At 39.6% G+C, this 20,117-nt stretch overlaps 1 protein-coding gene across 1 annotated transcript in view; it reads left to right on the top strand.

Annotated features, from left to right (window-relative positions):
* Positions 1 to 20,117, top strand: part of LOC144035011 (chemokine-like protein TAFA-2) — an 86,832-nt gene that overhangs the window by 51,628 nt on the left and 15,087 nt on the right. The gene's annotated exons all lie outside the window — the stretch shown is intronic.

Below are 20,117 nucleotides of genomic sequence, written 5' to 3'. Positions count from 1 at the left end.
GTTTGCTAATGTTTAGCCTCCAAGCGGTGCAGTTATGTTCGGCTCACCGTGATACGCTTCTGAACAGTAGAACCTCGTCTCAGTGGTGTTTCCGGTCTGATGGAATGCCAATAAATGTTATGACATCAGCATCAACAGTCTGTAAAGAGGAGAGGAACGCCATAAAATAAGCAGAGCACGCAACTAAACAAAAGCCTACATTTTTCTTTTTAAACCAAAGCGGAATATTACGAGGAGGAGAAAAATATTATTTTTTATGTTCTTCACATTCCAATTCTGCAGTGGATGTATGGAAATCAATAGACTGCAGTATATAACTATAACAATACTCACAAGCAGGCATACTAGTTTATATACTTCATCTAGTCTAGATGATTACACAGGAGTGGATTTTCCTTCCCGTCCCAGTCCTAGATCATATTAACTAATTTACTCCCAGCCATTTTCACTGAAGCAACCCCCTTTACCCCCGGTGGTTTTACTCGATTTTGCAGATTTTGCAAGGCCTACAGAATATTGTGTTCTATTGCTATAAAAAACATGGAACCTACCAAAAGAAAGATTAGAGTCTTCTTTCATCATGAAAAAAAAAGCGTATTTCTATCTGGTAGCAATGCAATTAGCATTAGAATATAGCTAAGTTTCATCATTATTCACAAATCTGTTTAGAACTGGGGGTAAATCAGCTTGTTTGCAACATGGCCCTGGTTGATCTCTTATACTCTGCTGCCACCTGCTGGCCGTTTTTGTAATAACTACCGTTGCTTCACCCGTTCTCTGAAGTTCAGAGGCTGCATCAAAGCCTTCTGTATGCTCTAGCGTTAAAAAAAACAAACGTATAAATACATCTTTGGGACACTTAAAACATTTCAAATAGACGTATTTATACGTTTTGGTGAGCAAAATCCTGTACCATCCCAATCCCATAATTACTGCTAAAATAGACTTCCATCCCGTGGAAATCTCACTGGATTCCTAAAAAAAAATGTCATCCTCTGATCATTTCTGAAAACTACTAACATTACTGCAGCTTACTGAGGAGTTGTGACCGTCTCCTTCAACTCCATTTCTATCTGTATGGCTGTATTATACTGCCACCTTGTGGCCAAGGTGGGCAACAAAGAAGGAGCTGAACAATATTCATTGGATTGAAACAAATAAATGTGGCAATCTTTTAAAAAATTATTTACTGTACATTCAATTTCATTTAAGGGTAATATTGTAAGATGGGTTTGTGTGGATGCCTTTCAGAAGGGTTTATATTCACATTGATACTTAGAATTTCAACTATGTCTCGGTTCATCAACTCCTGACAGCGCTTGCACTTGACTGCGGCAAGTGAAGTTCAGTTGAAGTTCATGTTTTTTTTTTTTTTTTTTTTTTGCGATTCGACGTCATCTCTTTTAATTATTTACCGACTATCGCCACCAGCTTTTGTAGCTCAAAAATAAGCCATCAGGCTCACCAGGAATCTTCCTCTCTTCGAGCATCAGTGAATGAAGGAAGAACAGCTTCATTCATTACTGTGCTTACAGATGTAATGGAGCCCAGCAGGACAAACAAGGCAGATGAAGCAGGTAGGACCGGTGCTGCTTCAAGCGAGACAGGCAGCCTGAGAAGCATTGGGAGTTATCGCATGAGAACTTCGACACGAACAAAAGCAAAATAGCTAAAAGCACTATTTAGCACACATGGAATGCGCTTGACGTGAACAAAAGCAAAACAGCCAAAAGCACTCATTCGGTGACACCGGTGGAACAATGATGCAGCGAAGAGCAAATGAAGCGGATACAATGCAGAGTGAAGGCTTGCAGCTTCTGATGGCTGTCAGGAAGACCATCAGACAGGCTCATTTCAACAGAACGTTGGCTTTTTGGTGTTTCCCCCAGGACTTGAAATGAAATATTGATTATGCAGGCAGCAATCAAGCATCCGGTTTTGTGGTACTGCATGCAATGGTAGACTGTTCCAAATGCAGTAGGCCTATACAGTCATTTGTCACTTTTTATCTTTATTTTTGTTTTTAATGCAGCTTTCTATTTGGCCAATAGAACCCAGGGAACCCAATGGAACACCATACGTCCCATTTCATACTTGAATTCACCCACTTTCTTTTTTGCTTGACATAATATTAAGAAATTAAAATCGATAAATAAATCACACAACGTACCATCACAAGTCACAAGTCGACTACTGAACACACTAAATTCCTTACATCACAGAAAGGCCAAGCAATGTAATGTAATTTGAGTCGGGTGTGTTTCTTGACCTCCTCTGAAACCCTAAAACTAATTCATCCAACCCCTGAGGTTCGCTCGAACCCAGGTTAAGAGCCACTGCATTAGAACCTTATAATTACAACTATAAATACTGTACATATAATAAAGTAATGAAATACAATTGTATTACACTGATTTACATTGTTACAAAAATAATTAAAAGAATGTATAAAAATGCTAATGTATTTTTAGTGACCGATAGAATATAATATTTTTCCCACAATCCTTGCTTTTCACATTTTTTTTCTTGTGTACATATTTAATCCTATGAAAATGTAAGCATTGTATAAGTTTAATGTGTTGACAATGACAAAAATCAGATACAAACTTAGGGATGTATCGATACCACTTTTTTTCAGACCAGTTTGGTACTAGAGTACTTAACTCTTAAATCACTGATACCAAGTACCGATACCACTACTTTTGATATAAAAAAAACCCAACAGCAACAGATAATGAAAGACCTATATATGGCATTTGTCCTTAAAATTTCATTAAATTAATGGCAACATTCTTCGGTTCTTTTAATTTCTAGTTCTTGATTGTAAAATGGCCACTAGAGGGCAGCTGATACTGGTATCGGCTGCGGTCACAAGTACCAATAATGTGAAATCAGGCTGGGTATCGGTGTTGCTGCTATGTGGCATCGGGACTTGCCCATCCCTACTTATATTTGGACATATTGTCGTTTACTATGAAATATCATTTTCAGTACCACCTGAAAAACATGACGCTTGTCTTGTAATCTCCTGCTCCACTTCAGTTGGCGTTATTGACAAATTCCAGAGTCACATCTGCATCGCTTCACCTTCGTCAGACAGCATGCTTGTGTTCCATTACAATATAGTCTCAACCGTACTTTCAAGGGACGTGGCACGGTGATGAATATATTTTCTCACATCTGCGAGGCAGACTGCCTGCTTTCTAAATTAATAAACCGGCACATCAGCCAAAATGGATTTTTTTTCTGCAGAAGGAAAATGTGTTGAGTTTTTTTTTTTTTTTTTTTTTTAACACATGGTGAAAACAATAATCTATGAATGTGGAAAGGTGGCGAACTTTGCTTAGAGGCTTTGTGATTCATGGCTTGCACTAAGCTGACAGAACCAAAGCAGCCTGTCAGGAGCTGACTCACAAGGCTGGCTTGTTGTTATGCATATGAGTGTACTATATGAGCAAAAGTGCCACGACGCACCTCTTGAATCAGTCCACTCATCAGCCAGACGTTGCTTTCGAACCCTCCCTTGATACTTGGACTCCGCAAGACATTCTCATCGGAGTTCATGGAGTCTACTTGCTTGCTTCGTGGAGATAAAAAACAACCTCATCATTTTGCTGCTTTTGAGAGTGCTAATATGCTGCAGTCATGTTAACCTTTTTTATTTTGGAACCCGGAGACAATTGTTTCACAGCTTTCATCACATGGTAACGATTGCTAAAACAAGCTTGAAAATATGTAATCTTACATATTCAATTCAGTTGTTTCCAACTTTCCAAATCTGCCCTTTTCTCACACTTATCTTTTCAGTCCTACTTGATTTCTTCACTTTTGCCCCCTAATTCACAGTACTTCTACCCTCCTCTTTCCAACTTTTGCTTTATTTCACAGCTATTAAACCAGGAAATTTCAATCAGGTTGCACAGCATGAAGTTCTGCAAGGGCAGGGATAGAGTGAAGTTTTTTTTTCTTAATGCAGCAATCCTTTCTTTTCTCCTCTCCTCCTCCATATCATCTGTCCTTTCTTCCCACCCAAACTCAACCTTGCAGCTTTGTTGTTTATGAGTCCATTCCTATTTCGTCCTCCAGAGGTGTTTGCCTGGTGGGTGGTGCAGCGCTGTTTTCTTCTTATGTGTTTGTTCATCGCTCACCTTTTGGTCTTCGCTGGGCCACAGTATATGCATTTCAATTTGCAGTTTGGCTTTACGAGCTCAGTGTTTTATATGGAAATCACTGTGAGATTTAGAGTTGAATATTCATTAGATTTTTTTATATAATGGTTTTTCTCACCTCCGAAACAGTTACAAAAGTTACCAAGAAATACAAATTGAGTCTGATAAACACAATACCTGTTTATGCAAAAGTCAATGGCAAACTGTACTGAATAATAATTAGATTAGATATTCAGCAGTGTCGTATTAACCAAAATTTGACCTTTGACATAAGATTAACATCTCAATCTAAATATTATATGAAAAGCTGAAGCGTTCCTGCTTTTAACTTATAAAAAAAATCAGAAACCTATGATGGAAATGTATTACTCATTCACTCCCAGCCATTTTCCCTGAAGCAACCCCCTTCGCTCCCGGCTGTTTTACTAGATTTTTAATGATTTTGCAAGGCCCACATAATATTGTGTTCTATTGCTATAAAAACATGGATTCTACCAAAAGAAAGATTAGAGTCCTTTCTTTTATCAGAATATTTTTTTTCTTTATTTCTATTTCTTAGAATATAGCTACACTCTAAAAACAGTTGGGTCAAAAATAAACCAACTATGGGTCAAAAATGGACCGATCCCCTACTTGGGTCAAGTTGACCCAACTTTGAGTCAAGAAATTGATCTTTTAGTGTAAAACAACTCATAAATATTGGTCAGTTCCTTTACTTGGGTCAAAAAAATTGGGTCATTTTGTATAAAACAACCTAGAAATGTGGGTCATATTGACCCATAAAGTGGATCGGTCCATTTTTTAATCAATAACTGGGTTACTTTTGACCCAACTGTTTTTAGAATATAAGTTTCATCATCATTCACAGATCTGTTTAAAACTGTGGGTAAATGAGCTTTTTGCAACATGGTCCTAGTCTAGATCTCTTATACTCTGCTGCCACCTGTTGGCCATTTTTGTAATAACTACCATTGCTTCAAGCATTCTCTTCAGTTCAGAGGCTGCATCAAAGCCTTCTGTATGCTCTATCATAAAAAATAGGGATGCACCGAAATGAAAATGTTTGGCCGAAAACCAAAACGTTGGAAAAAAAATATGCCAATTTGTACTGTCATTGCATTTATTATACAGTAATTAATGAAAATTATAATATTATTATAAAATATTTATTTAGCACTGTAATTTTAACCATTAAACACCAAATGAGGGTTCAGCATTTTCTGGCAGTGTGATTGCACTTTATAGTCAATGTAGTTCGCACAGGCGGGCACGGATGCGTGAGGCGGGACAAGGTGCGGCACACCTAAAATCAACACATTCACATATTCACCAACGTTTAAAAATAAATTAATACATTTGTTCACACCAGCTAATCGGTGCAAAGTCACACAGTCCAGTACAGATCTCAAGTCACCCAGAGATAGCGGTAAGTGTTTCCGTGTTTAAAACTGTTGATAGCAATAGTGCTAGCATTAGCTAAAGTATTTAGCACGGCCACGGGGATGCCGATGAAAAAGTGGAAGCGTTCGAGGGGCTCTTATGAAAAACAAAAAGGGAAGACGCTGCACGAGAAAGAGTGGCTCACCTATACGGCAGTACACGGCAGTTCTGTCTTTTTTCGATCCGCTTAAATGTTGTACACCAAGCGACGACCCGGGAGCTGCTGTGACCGACCGGTGCAAACTCACACAGTAAAAAGCCAGCGAGAAGAAAAGGCGGACACTCCCCCCCCCCCGCGTTCGCTGTTTAATTCAAACAGACGCTTGTTTGCAGCGTTTTTTTTTTTGCATGCGTCACCACAACATCCTATTTCGGCCATATTCTTTTGGCTATAAATTTATTTCGTCCAAATGTAGAAAGTTTTCGGGGGCCGAATATTCGGTGCATCACTAATAAAAAAAAAATATTATATATATAACATATTTATACGTTTTTGGGAGCAAATGAGTTAATATAAATGATCAATATGACATTTGAAGTGTGTTCAGAAACAGAGACCTTGCCTTGAAATAATATTCATATCTCAAATAGTCTTTCCTCATTGAAATAAATGGAACTAGCATTAATCCATTACAGCGCCCCAAACACCCCAAAATATTTGTAGTGGGTTTTTTAAATAAGAAAAACAACACTCTACATTTTGTAATTTCTAAAAACAAAAAACTAAACAGAAATGACAAAACAAAATGTATATAACAAAGCTTTATGTGCTGTTGCTTCAATTCAATGAACATCATGCTGCTCCCTCTGCTGGGCACACAATAGCCACACACAAAGAAACATTTCACAACTGAATCGCGTCGAAGGCTTATCGCTAACCTAAACGTTCACAGGTACAAATAAACCTCTTAACTGTTATTGCTTTCATACAAGGTAATCATTCTGAAATGTTTTACGATGACTTGTTGAATGACTGTATTCAACATCAAAACATCATCTTGAATGACATTGTTTTTTTGCAGCCAAGCTGGAAGTATATCACAGCAGGAGTCACTTCCCTTCTGTGTGCTTTTCTCCCATGCATGTTCTCTTTGTTCTGCCATCTCATGAGATGCTGCAAATGACCAGATGTTTGGAAAATAAGCTCCGCTTGCCTTAGAATCCATCGAAATATGTTCATAATCGTGCATTGCAGGAATGACCTCCAGTGCAGTACATGTACAACAAAAACTCCCCATTACTACCTATAGCCTCTTTAATTATGCTTATGAATCCTTCGAGTAGCCTCTACTAGATTGTGAATCGTTTTTCTCTGTCGTTATCCCAGAAGTGCTTGACGCTGTGAATAATGAATGGGACACATACTTATCCTATATTAAAGCTCAATATGTGTGAGTTGAAAACATGTAGCCACGCAGCGCTACCCATTAGACCTTTTACAAATGTCTCTCCATTGTGCTCATGCAGCTTTAACGAAGCGCCCCTGTTCCAAAATAGTCATCACTGCTGCAAACATTCAGAAAACGGATAGGTCCATCCCGGAGGCACTTTGAAACACAATGAAGCAGGTCATGAGCACAGGAGTTTATGCAAGATGACAGATGTTGCAGAAAAAAAAGAAGAAGAAAAAAAAAAGATGTTGCATGTGGCCTGTATTGCTACAATAAAGACAATTCGGTGGTGCCTTTAAATTCGAGTTTCATTTGTTTTACGACCACGCTGATGAGCCACACAATGAAGCTATGGGAAAGAGTAGTTGAAGCTAGACTGAGGGCAGAGGTGAACATTTCTAAGCAGCAGTATGGTTTCATGCCAAAAAAAAAAAAAAAAGAGTACCACAGATGCAGTATTTGCTTTGAGGATGTTGATAGAAAAGGTCAGAAGGAGCTGCGTTGTGTCTTTGTAGATCTGGAGAAAGCTTATGACAGGCTGCCCAGAGAGGAACGCTGGTTTTATATGAGGAAGTCTGGAGTAGCAGAGAACTATGTTCAAGTGGTGCAGGACGTGTATGAGGACTGTAAGACAGTGGTGAGGTGTGCTGTAGGTGTGAAGTGGGGATACATCAGGGATCAGCTCTGAGCCCCTTCTTGTTCGCTATGTTTTTTTTTTTTTTTTTCTGGAGAGCTCAGTATTGTTCATTCGGTAATTTTACCGATTTGACATGTCATCATCATTGCTCTCTCTTTTTTTTTTTGTATGTGGGTGAGTATGTGTATGTGCGTGTGTGCGAGTGTGTGCATATTCATTAGTTCACCTAAAACCTATTAAAAAATCCCATACCGTTCACCTAAACCGAACACTTCCAGCCAGAGTCGTGAGGCCGTCAGGAGACCCGAGGAAGGACCAAAGAAAAGAAAGGAAACTGAAATCCAGCACCGACCAGACACCATGGTATGGTAATAGACAAATGACAGACGAGGTTAGACGTGAATCAGCATGGACTATGATGTTTGCAGATGGCATTGTGATCGGTAGTGAGAGCAGGGAACAGGTGGAGGAGAAGCTAGAGGTGTGGAGGTTTGCCCTGGAAAGGAGGGGAATGAAGGTTAGCAAGACGGAGGACCCTGAGGAAAAGACAGGAGGCAGAGCTGGAGGTGGCGGAGATGAAGATGCCGAGGTTCTCGTTGGGAGTGACCAGGATGGATAGAATCAGGAATGAGTACATCAGAGGGACCTACCAGGCATCAAAATCCCCCATAGGACCGCACATGTTAGTCTTCTGTAAAAAAATACAGCATTTTCTTGTCAGAGAGGCCAGACTGAGATGGTTTGGACATGTCCAGAGGAGAGATAGTCAGTATATTGGCAGAAGGATGCTGAGTTTCCAAATGCCAGGCGGTCTAGAGGAAGACCAAAGAGGAGGTTTATGGATGTAATTAAAGAGGACATGAAGGTAGTTGGTGTGAGAGCAGAAGATGCAGAGGACAGGGTTAGATGGAGGCAACTGATTCGCTGTGGCGAGCCCTGAAGGGAAAAGCCGAAAGGAAAAGAAGAAGATTTGTTCCATGACCACGCTTGATCTCAAATTTCAAGCGCTGTTCTATTCAGTCGTAATAGTCTAAAGTGTTACGCAGCAAAATCCACCTGTTTTTATCCATCTCAGGGGGCTTGCCGTCAACTGGAAATGGCATCACAGTTGCTCAGGGCTCAGGCAACGACCAAATCACGGCTCTCCTGTTTGGTTTGATTGGTTGTTACCTGTCCTCGAATCTCAGATTTTTGTTTGCAATTGAAAGTGAAAAATTGTCTGAAAGTTAAGTTGAGTCACATGTACATCAAGGCACCACCAGATCAATTTTCATCTACCTATTTTTATTTAAATTGTAAACAAATTGTAAAAAAATCAACTTGAATGAAAACTCGAGAAATTTGAAAAAAAAAAGCCTAAAATTCGCAAAAATGTTTTTACGTTTGGATGTGTTGGATTTTTCAACTTATTCAAAAGAAACGGAAACAAGTTTTGCGAATAAATGATGACAGGACCAGATACCACGTCTCGCGTTTTGACCGGATATTATGGCACACGTACGTAAGTATTGTAGTCACAAATGGTGGCGAACGTTAAAGTAAATTTATTGGGGGAAAAATAAATATTTCTGAAATTAATAAAAGAAGCGAACAATAATCTTTTGTTGACAGTGAGCCGAGTGTCTTGTGGCAGAGAGACGCCCTCATATGACGTCATCTCATGGTGCAGTCTCTAATGTAAAGTCGAAACCTATTTTTTTTCTGTTTTTGAAAGAGATGGATGTATATTTACGGTCCATCTCTACTTCCAAAAATAAGAAGGCTATCAAGACCTTCAATTTGTGTTCTCATTTTGGTGTTTTTAATATTTCTTAGTTTAAGACCCCGGGCATATTTTTTATTTTACTTTATTTTTTTAATTATTATGATTTTTAATTATTATTATTTTTAATTATTATTATTTTTAATTATTATTATTTTTTCTTTATTGTTATTGTGAGATTGTTGTGTACTGCGATGATGTTTGTTTGCTTGATGTTTGCCATGTTTGGCTTGCGATTTCAATTTGTTTTAATAAAGCATTTAAAAAATATATTTCTAACCTAATGAATGGAAAAGAGCATGAGTTCCATATTTGTTTTGCGCATTGTCATTACAGCTACGAAATTAATTTAAAATCTACGAATGGAAACCCCCTAATTTATTGTCGTAACATTGCCTGGATGGTGCTTTTTGGTGTTTTCGGTGCACGACGGCGATGATCCTCAGCATTCTTAAGAGCAGCTGAGGGGGTCGTGGGCTGATGGATGCAGCGCTCTTTACTTTACTGATGCACTGTGATCAATGCTGATGCGAGGAAGGAGATGGACAGCGAGGGAAAGAGCTGTAATGTGCTGCCTCTGCAGATCGCTCTCATTTTCTCCCCAGCTCTCTCTCTCTCTCTCCTCGGCTCTTTTTTGATTTAATCCTCTCCGCTCTACATCAGCTTCCCCAGCCTGCCTGCTGAAGCGACTCGGATCCGCCTGCATATGCTGCAATCTTACTCTGGCCTTAACTAATATGACACAGTGTTTCCATGCCGAGCATATGCTTCGCAAGGGCAACTTTCAGCAGATTACTAGATTAGAGATTAAACACCGAAAGTTTTGCGTGAGAGCATCTGTGTGCGGATGCGTGTGTATTCATGCGCATCCTTTTCCAGCTCATGTCTTTAAAAGGACACAAACATCATGTTTGTCTAGCTGTCAGGCCCAGCCTCTCATGTTGCCTAAATGTGGTTAAGAGGCTTTTATTTTTAGTCTTTTGCTGTTGTGAGTTAAATAAAACAGCAGTAATGCAGCTTTACTAATCCTCTCACACACAACTAATCCTCGCAGAACACCACTGTAAATACTCTGTGGGTTGCATTAAAGCACAAATCACTCAATCCCTCACTGAGTGTTTTATGCTTATTTTGGCTCTGATTAATTTTTTTTTTAAATAAGAGAAAAACCTTCCACAAATAACTTTTCTTCCTTCTGGAGTGTGTGCATGCTGCATGCTAAATTGTCTAAATATTTATTTAACATTTTAATGGTTTAACTGCTAATGTGGGAAATATCCAAGATGTCGTTCTTAAACAAACCAAAAGAGCTTGACAGCAGTATGCTGTACAATTCAACAATTCAAACTAAAACAAAAACAAAGAGGTCAGACATTTCTTCTTAAGATTGTAAAAGTCGTCCATTTTCTACACTGCTTGTCTTCTTCAGGGTCATGGGTCATGAGCTGGAGCTTAGCCCAGATGACTTTGCACCCTGGACTGTTCACCAGTCGATCACAGGTCACATGTAGATAAACAGTCACTCTTAGATTGACATCTGTGGATAAATTTAAAGTCGTCAAGACTCGTGCGTTTTTCAGAATGTGGGAGGAAGCAGCGGCACATAAAAACACTAGAAAAAACATTAAACTTCCACACAGCAAGACACTATGCTGTGCAAAGTTGTACTAACATCAAGTCATCTATTATTAAGTCATCTATACTGGACAATATCATTAAAATGCCCTTTTTCATTTTACATGTACACCATTATTTGACTTTAGCAAATGGCAGATCTACTGCCTCATGAGTGAGGCTGAGTGAGGCTGAGTAAGGCTAACGGCTTTCGTGTTCAACGCCAACATAGCTTACACTGTAACGAATTGACTGTAGAATTGACAGGAAATAACTGCCGAAAAAGTTGCAAGCTAATTCTTGTAAAATCTCAGTACATTACTGTATATTATTTTATTTTTTTTACAAATATTTATTGTATATACTAGATTACAGTTACTTACTGTATTTACTTTTACAGCGATTCACTGTAATCTAGTTTACAACCGTTTCTTACTGCCGAAAAAGTTGCAAGCTAATTCTTGTAAATTACTGTATATTATTATTATTTTTTTTTTTTTTACAAATATTTATTGTATATAGATTACAGTTACTTACTGTATTTACTTTTACAGCGATTCACTGTAATCTAGTTTACAACCGTTTCTTACTGCCGAAAAAGTTGCAAGCTAATTCTTGTAAATTACTGTATATTATTATTATTATTTTTTTTTTTTTACAAATATTTATTGTATATAGATTACAGTTACTTACTGTATTTACTTTTACAGCGATTCACTGTAACCGTTTCTTGTATTCTACGTAATTTATATTTCCTGTAAATACATAATACAGCATGTTATTTTAAAATCCATCCATGCATTTTCGTAACCGCTTATTCCTCAAAAGGGTCACCAGAGCCTATCCTAGCTGGCTTTGGGCAGTGGGCGGGGTACACCCTGAACTGCTGGGCACACAGAGACGAACAACTATCCACACTCACAAGCACACCTAGTGACAATTTAGAATGCTCAATAAATTGGTCACGTATGCCTTTGGAATGTGGGAGGAGACCGGTGCACCCACACAGGCACGGGGAGAACATGCAAACTCCACCCACTCGATCTCACGGCCTCAGCACTGGGAGGCGGATGTGCTAACCAGTCCCCCACCATGCCGCCGCCGGTGTTCTAAAATCAATCCTCGTTCTGCAGCCGAGCGCATAAATGAATGTTAGCTGTAATGTTGCCTGTTGATCGGAGAAATGCGATGTGAAGACGATGCAGACTGCCCTCGCGCTAAAATATTACTTTTGTCCTTGCTCCGGTGATGATACGGGGTCCGCTATTTGCTTCTTCTCCAATAGAAATACCCGGCAAAATCTAACAATTACCCATAACACACTTTTTTTTTTTACCCACAATGCATTGCTGTATACAGTTAAATACTGTAAAACTAAAAAACAAAATGCTGTATTTTTTATTTTTTTTGCTGTAGAGTTTACAGAAATATATTACAGTGTACAATGATTGTTCCTTGGCCGATAAGGGGCCAATCAGTCTCGTCAACAGAAGAGTAACAGGCAATAATATAATAATAGCCTATTATGGCCATCTGACGCTTTGTGGCCTGCAACTTTACAGATAATACAATCAGCATTGCTAATAAAATAAAAGCAACATTAAAGCGTTCATAAAAGAAAATAAATAAACATTTCAAACGGAACCTTGAACAAGTAAACCCCTGCCTGGCTCCAGCTGCCGCAAGGAACAAAGCAAGTGTTTTCCTGGTAACTTCCTAATCAGGCATTTGCACACATAGGCCTCAGGTGGCTGAAGCAACTGTCATTTTGACCTGTAATAAGTGCCTTTTTCCCCCTCAATCATTAAAAAAATAAAATTACGCCCTGTGTCATCAAATACTCTTAATGGATTTTGATGTCTGACTTGATGTCTTTGGGATAATTGTGTAACAATAATGTGATAATAACTGATCTGTGGCACACGTGCACACCTTCCACCATTGTTTGTACCACCTAATTGATCATGTGTAGACACAAGTATGATGTGGCTGTGTTTAGAACTAACCAACCATGTTAAACTTGAGTCAGCACAAGCACATACCAGCCACCTTTTTTAAGGGCCTTTGATTAACATAATAAAGTTCACGAGTTCGAGTAGACTTTTTTTCTTCTTTTTTTAGGCACTGATGTGTGTGGGCTTAGTAGACCATTGCCTTGGTCTGGTCTATTTGGAGTGCTGATACATACAGTGGATAACGTAGAAGTGGAATGCTTTGAATTGATATCATTGGCGTGAGTGCGAAAACACGCTGCGGCAGGACTGCGCTGGTTCTTCAGTTTCCTTCCCACAGAGTTGTAATGGCGACTAATCGGCCAACGCCGCCTTCACCTCTCCTCCTCCTCCTTTCCCCTTCTCATCTTTCCACCTCTGGCCCCTGCAGCCGGCCGGCCGGCAAACACGCCGGGGCTTCTCTTTCATTTGAGCGATGGCGCGAGAGAACGGGAAAGGCACAGGAGGAGATGAGTGGAAGAACGTAATGATCTGTCCTGATGAAGCAGCGTGAAGGAAAGTGCTGATGCAAGGGAATCACGCCTTTACAAATTGATGGGCTTAATGCACCAATCACAGAGCTCGTCACATCATTAGTCAATGTTCAGTGGCCAATGAGGGCGTGTGAGATGACTTAGGACGAGATAAGCTTTTGCAGCATATTTGGAAATGCATTAATTAGACATGTTATATCAAACATTAAGACAAGTATATTGCTGTCAGTCTTACCAGTTGAGGTTGCCATTTGTTTTCTCAGCTTAGCTACAGGCATAAAGGAAACATGCTTGTTTTCCTGTGTATTTGTTATTTTGTGTAAACTCCAAAGAGATGGAAGGTAATGGCTGCAGTAACCAGAACAGCTCATTCCATTCCATGCGCTTTTGTCAAGGGAGGCCATAACATTATCCAAATTGTGAACAGTGCTGAGTCAGCATCCACCCCAGCAGCTTCATGATTCTGAAGGGCTGAATTAAGTTTAACTGGAGGTGTTGTACTTAACTAATTGTGTCATGTAATTTTCCTCTCCCAAAAACAAAATCATGTCTGCATTGACATGGACTAACTTTACTAATGATCTTGCCTTGCCTTGTTTGACATAAGGCCACATTCTTATGGAGGTTCTTGTTTAAAAATATTTCCTTCATATTCCACCTCAGCAAAGAAGTGTTTTCGGTATTTGATGTTTTCTAAAAAGTAAAAAAAACATTCGCCTGAATTCAGTGCCATGAAAAAGTATCTGCCCTAATTCAGATTTTTGATTATTGCACCAGCAAGTCCAAGCCTTGATTGACGAAAACACCCCAAAATTTATTGGAGTGATACGTTTCTGGTATGACCTTAAACGTAGTTCATGCTCGAAAACTCTCCAATATGACAATCTGCAATGAAGAATGTGCCAAGATTCCTTTAGAGCAATGCAAACGACTCTTCTGCCATTTCAGTTATTGCTGCACGGTTGGCACAAGCATTTATTACGTTGATGGGGGCAATTACTTATTCACGTAGTCGGACAACTTTGGATTTTTCTTCCCTTAATAAGTAAAATCGGCATTTAAAAACTGCATTTTATATTTCCTTGGGTTATCGTTGTGAGAATTGAGAGGCTCTGAAACAGGAGCAAATCTTTTTTTATGACACTGGAGACTTATGATGCAGCACTGGTGCAAAAGTTTGTCAAAACTTTGAAATGATATTCAATAATTCCAGCCATTAGAATATTATTTAAATGTAGTATATACCAATGTACTTGATATATATATATATATATATTCATATTCGAGGCAACTGGACATTTAGCTCTATTTTCATAGGCCGTGTGCTCGCCGTAAAAACTGACGTATCATCATTTTTGTGCCAAGGCCAGTTTAATCTTCCATGTTTGGGACTGCGTTGCGCCTCTCTGGACTTTCCGGTAGACAGAGCTGCCACGCACACAAAAAAAAGGACCAGATTTTTAGACTCGCAAAAAGCAGGTCAAACTTGTGGTGCAGGTGGTGTATTGTGATTTTGATGGGTTTGATTCAGGCGCAGGCAGAAAGATTTGGCTCTCCACGGAACGTCGAACAACCCGTCTGAATCATTGTAGAAATCAATTTAGTAAACAAGTTATCATTATCATCTTAAAAAGACCCCCGCAACACCACACGGCACAACCAATCCGGAGTTCAAAGCGGTCTCCAATTGCCCAAGTCACTTTATACTTCTGCAATGTCAAGCACTGTGTGCGCTTCCACCACCCTTTTTTTTTTAATGGGGACGAGGGGAGCCTTCAATTGGCCGGGAGTCAGCTGCGTTCCATCCCACAATGCCGCGCAATGGTGTAAATGCCTACCAGTCTAGAAAAATACCAAAAGTAAGAAAACTCCACCCATTGCGCTTTGTGCTAGACTTGAGCATAGCACGAAAATAAGGGCCTTTACGTTTTGACTTTTTTTTCCCGAAAGCATTAAAAAGCAATTAGCAATGATGTTATCAGGCTAACGATATGCTTCCAACCTGTGCACAAAACTTTTCCCCGCCTCGAGTCAACTTTAAAAATCTGCAATAATCCCTGACATTAGCCACTCTAGCTGTTTACGGATGCCCGTGAGTGTGTGCGCCGTGTTGAGTGGCAGTGTGCATTGTAGCATATGGGAGTGTCCAATCTTTCACGCAGCGTAAACAGGATGATAGCAAGCCATTTATCTCGATCTGCAAAATGACACCTCCACAACGGGGTGACATAAACAACAACAATAACTCATTCTCTCACACACACACACACACACACACACACACACAAGCAGTTTATATATTTATCTACACACACATGCACACTAACACAGCTACTACAGTGAAATACACGCCGCTTGACGTTTACGAGTGTCCGTCCTTATTCCTTTGACAGGAAGAGAATCCACACAGAATGTAATGCTCATCAACATGCCTGCTGCGCTATCGATCTTTCCTCTCCATTCTTGCCCTGGCAAAGACAACACGGAGGAGGTTAGAAGAGGCTGCTTGCAATGAGGACATTCATTTTACATTTGCTGTCTCCAGAATGACACACAAGAACAAAAAAAAAAAAAAGGAGGCTTGATGGTATAGAATAGAAGCATACCGGCTTCAAATGACAAAAAAAAATAAATGTCTGGATGGAAAGCGCTGTTGAAGGATGAAGCGGATGAAATGCTGGGAAGGTTTCAAAATCTTCCAACCATGCGAGAGGGAGAGGAGAGGAGGAGGAGGGAGGCGGAAAAATGAGGAGAGATGGAAATGCCTGGAGCGCTTGTAGAAAGTCACCTCCAGTCAGGAATTAGCAATTAACACAAGGTTTCAAACATGAAGAGCTGGACCACACACACACACACACACACACACACACACACACACACACACACACACGCACACGAAGGTTAATGCCTCACTGGTAATGTTGTGTTAATACATCTGAGCATATTAACATTTTATATGCAATTGGCCGCCCTAGCATTTTGCCTGCAGTTCAAATTAGCGCACAACAGTGTGCCGGGTGCTGGCAGTGGGCCTTCTAATATGTCAGGACACACCATGCGCCACCCGTTGCGTCCTGTCGTCGGAGCTCATACCTGCCACGGTGAAGGGGTGGGACGCTGATGGCAACGTTGCTTTATTAGGGGGGTGGAGACAACGGAACACCAACTGGTGTCGTTAGAGCATGTGATGCGTACACGAAACAGTGATTGTATTAGTATGTACTCGGACTGTGAATGCATAATGTCAAATTTCTCAGAAAATGTTTAATAAAATACAAGAAAGTATTTTAAGAAAATGATAACTGGTCCTGATTATGTGCGTGTGTTCAGTGGCCTATTCAGCTCTTATGTCTTTTCCACATGAGGGTCTCTGGACTTATATTACCAGAGGGACATTAGTGTGACAGTCTCCTTTATGGGTTGCAAATGGTAAATGTATTCATGCGCACGACTCATATGCGTCAAGAATTTATTGGGGAGAGTTTTTTTGTCGTTCTAAGTAACCCATTTTTCAAATTAAAATAATGTATAGAATATAAACTGGAATGTAAAAACACAAAGGGTAGAGGGGAACATGTTAAAGAGCATTAGACCTGGCAGGGAGCCAAAAACAGTAGTGAGGGAAATGAAGGCGGGGCTGAATGTGTGTTCCTCCCCTTTTCTCTGCGCTAATTTTCTTGGCAGGCACCAGAACAGAATTTTAATTTGCCCGGTGTTTACCATTCATACCGGATGGTCCCTTCTCAGTGAAATGTAATCTGATTATTAGCATAAACGCATGAACGTACGCAAATGCACCGACGGGAACACACACGCACACACACTGCGATACGTACGACGTAATCTAATTAACTGAGCAATTGTTTTCAACTCGTGCTCCCTCTCATAGCACCCTGTGTGAACACAATAAAGGAAATTCAGTATCCGCCGCGCCTCTACTGTTCTATACGTGACTTGTATGGTCCATACCTCATTATATTCTTTTTAATTATACAGTTACACCTTGTGATACGAGGTACCCAACCTACAGGCTGCTTGAGACGCGAGCTGTCATTCTTGAGATTTAAAGAGAGAGAGAGAGAGAGAGAGAGAGCGAGAGAGAGAGCGAGAGAGAGAGCGAGAGAGAGAGAAGCACCATATAGTTGCAGAGAGCAACATTTAGACAGAAAGTGAACAAATATTTAAAAAAAAAAAAGTCTCCAAGCTGTTTAATGCAACTCCCAGTTGCAGTTCAATATCAAACTAAACATTAAAGAGAATTACATGTGTATTTAAAACAACCACATAACTTTGCCTCTGCTAGCTTTATGCTAACACATAATGGGAAATGCCATAGATGCTAATGAATAGCATGTGGTGGTGTTTAATGAACTGATAATTGATCGCAAACAGTTAAGCATCACGTCGACAGAAAATATAACAACCCTAACAAACATATTGTCTTCATCCCCCGTGAATTTATTTATTTTTGCTGCAAATTACTTTGTTTTTACAGTTCTGCAACTAACTTTTTGTTTCCCTCATGACCGCAGTATACTGCCTCCTGGTGGCCAAGTCACACACACACACACACACACAAAGAATGAGAAGTAACGTTGAATAAAATATGATGTAAACATTATTTAATTCTTTATATTCCAATGGCATTCTAAGTATGATTCCAATTATGTTATTGCTGTGTCTTTCATAAAGTATCGTAGAGTCGCATGCACACATTTGCATACACAAGCACTTCACCATTCCAGATTGGCAATTGAAAAATATTATGGATCATAACAAAATATCATTTGTAGTTTATTTGAAAACACATCAAACAACAAAAGTACTGTATGTACATAATCCTGCACAGTCACAATATATCGCCAGTGATAGCGAAATGCAATCTGTTAGTATGTACCCTGAAACAGCACCACGGACAAAAAGATTAAAAAAAAAAGGGAAAACATGCATTATCAAAAGTGTGAAAGAGATGAAAAGATGATCTCAAGTCTGAGATGAACGATAATTTTCACTACCCTGCTGGGTAAGTGAGGGACACAGTGGGGGCAACATGGGGCTTGGGACGGAGAAATCGTGTAGAAGTGGAAGGCCCATTTATGAAATAGCAGCACAACAAGATGAAAAAGATGAGGTGTTGGAGGAAAGTAATAGGACTAGAATGTGACATATCATTTTTCAGACACAAGCAACAGCTTGAATGCACTTTTATACTGTAACTTTGTGAATGGTCAATAGATGGGGGCGGCACAGCTCAGTGGTAGAGTGGCTGTCACCCATCTGTGAGGTGATGGGTTCGATCCTCACCCCTGGTGACCATATCGAAGTGTCCTTGAGCAAGACACTGAACCCTGATTCACTCCCTGTGGACCTGGCAGCGCCCCCCCCCCCCCCCCCCCGCAAGACAATAGCCACTGGTGTGAATGGGTAAATGTGAGGCATTGTAAATTTTTATTTTTGGCGAGGCATGGCTTAGTGGCAGAATGGTCGTCTCCCAACCCAGCGGCTGTGGGTTCGATCGACAGCCATTATGACCGTGTCAAAGTGTCCTTGAGCAAGATACTAAACCCCCTGATGCTGCATCATCATTTTTCTCTGTATGTTTTATTCAGTTTTTAACGGTAACACTTTTTACTGTTACATAATAGATAGTGTAGGTTAAATGTATCCTTTGCTGTCTAAAGTAATCAAGTACATTTTAGATGAGTTTTGTGGATTAGATTGATCTCTCTGCATTTTTTTTGACAGTGTAACAGCTCATTTGTATGGGGACGTAATTTTTTAGGAGACACAGGGCAGCATTGGGAACAGTAAAAACAAGGCATTAATGACTTGCATAATTAATTGATGCTAATTGGCTCTAAATTAAATATATAAAAGGTCACATTGTAAACAAAAGTGATCCTGTGGGGGTCATTAGTGTGTGGATCCAGAGAGAAGGTCACCACGATCACGAAGGTTCTTCCTCAATGGATATTTAATGTCACCATCTGATTTGAACAACATTCCAGACCGTTAATAGTTTTTTTGTTTGTAAGGTGCAAGCAATGTGGTAAAAAAAAAAAAAGTGCTTTTATCGGACAGCACCACAACCGAAGTTTAAACGCACTGCTGGCAAAATTCAAAGAGGGAATAAATGAGAAGAAAAAAATACTTTTGACACACATTGCTCAATATGCAACTTTTCACATCTCTGTTCAACTTTGTGACATTTTAATGTTGAGCCTTTCACTTCATATGACCTTGCATTTAATTACACTAAGAGTCATTCCTTGTCTCATTCATATTGCGATCATAAATATAAAAACAGTGTAGATGAAAACATTACACCTGTATGCTGACGGGGCTGTAGCGTCTCTCATACTGCATGGTATATAAAAGGCTGCTATCCAGAAAAAAAAGAGAAAAAAATAAATAAATAAAAAATAAATAAAATAAAAGGCTGCGATCCAGAAAAAAAAGAAAAAAAAAGAAATAAATAAAAAATAAATAAAATAAAAGGCTGTTATGAAAAGGCCGTGTACTGAAATGTACGGTAATACTTTGTCCCTGACTCAACGTCGGGTGCATACATTGAACGTGTTTGTAAGAACTAATACGCTTCCACCAAATACAAAAGAAT

This window comes from Vanacampus margaritifer, chromosome 1, assembly GCF_051991255.1.
Source record: "Vanacampus margaritifer isolate UIUO_Vmar chromosome 1, RoL_Vmar_1.0, whole genome shotgun sequence".
Classification (NCBI taxonomy): domain Eukaryota; kingdom Metazoa; phylum Chordata; class Actinopteri; order Syngnathiformes; family Syngnathidae; genus Vanacampus; species Vanacampus margaritifer.
This window is presented reverse-complemented; position numbering and strand designations above follow the sequence as displayed.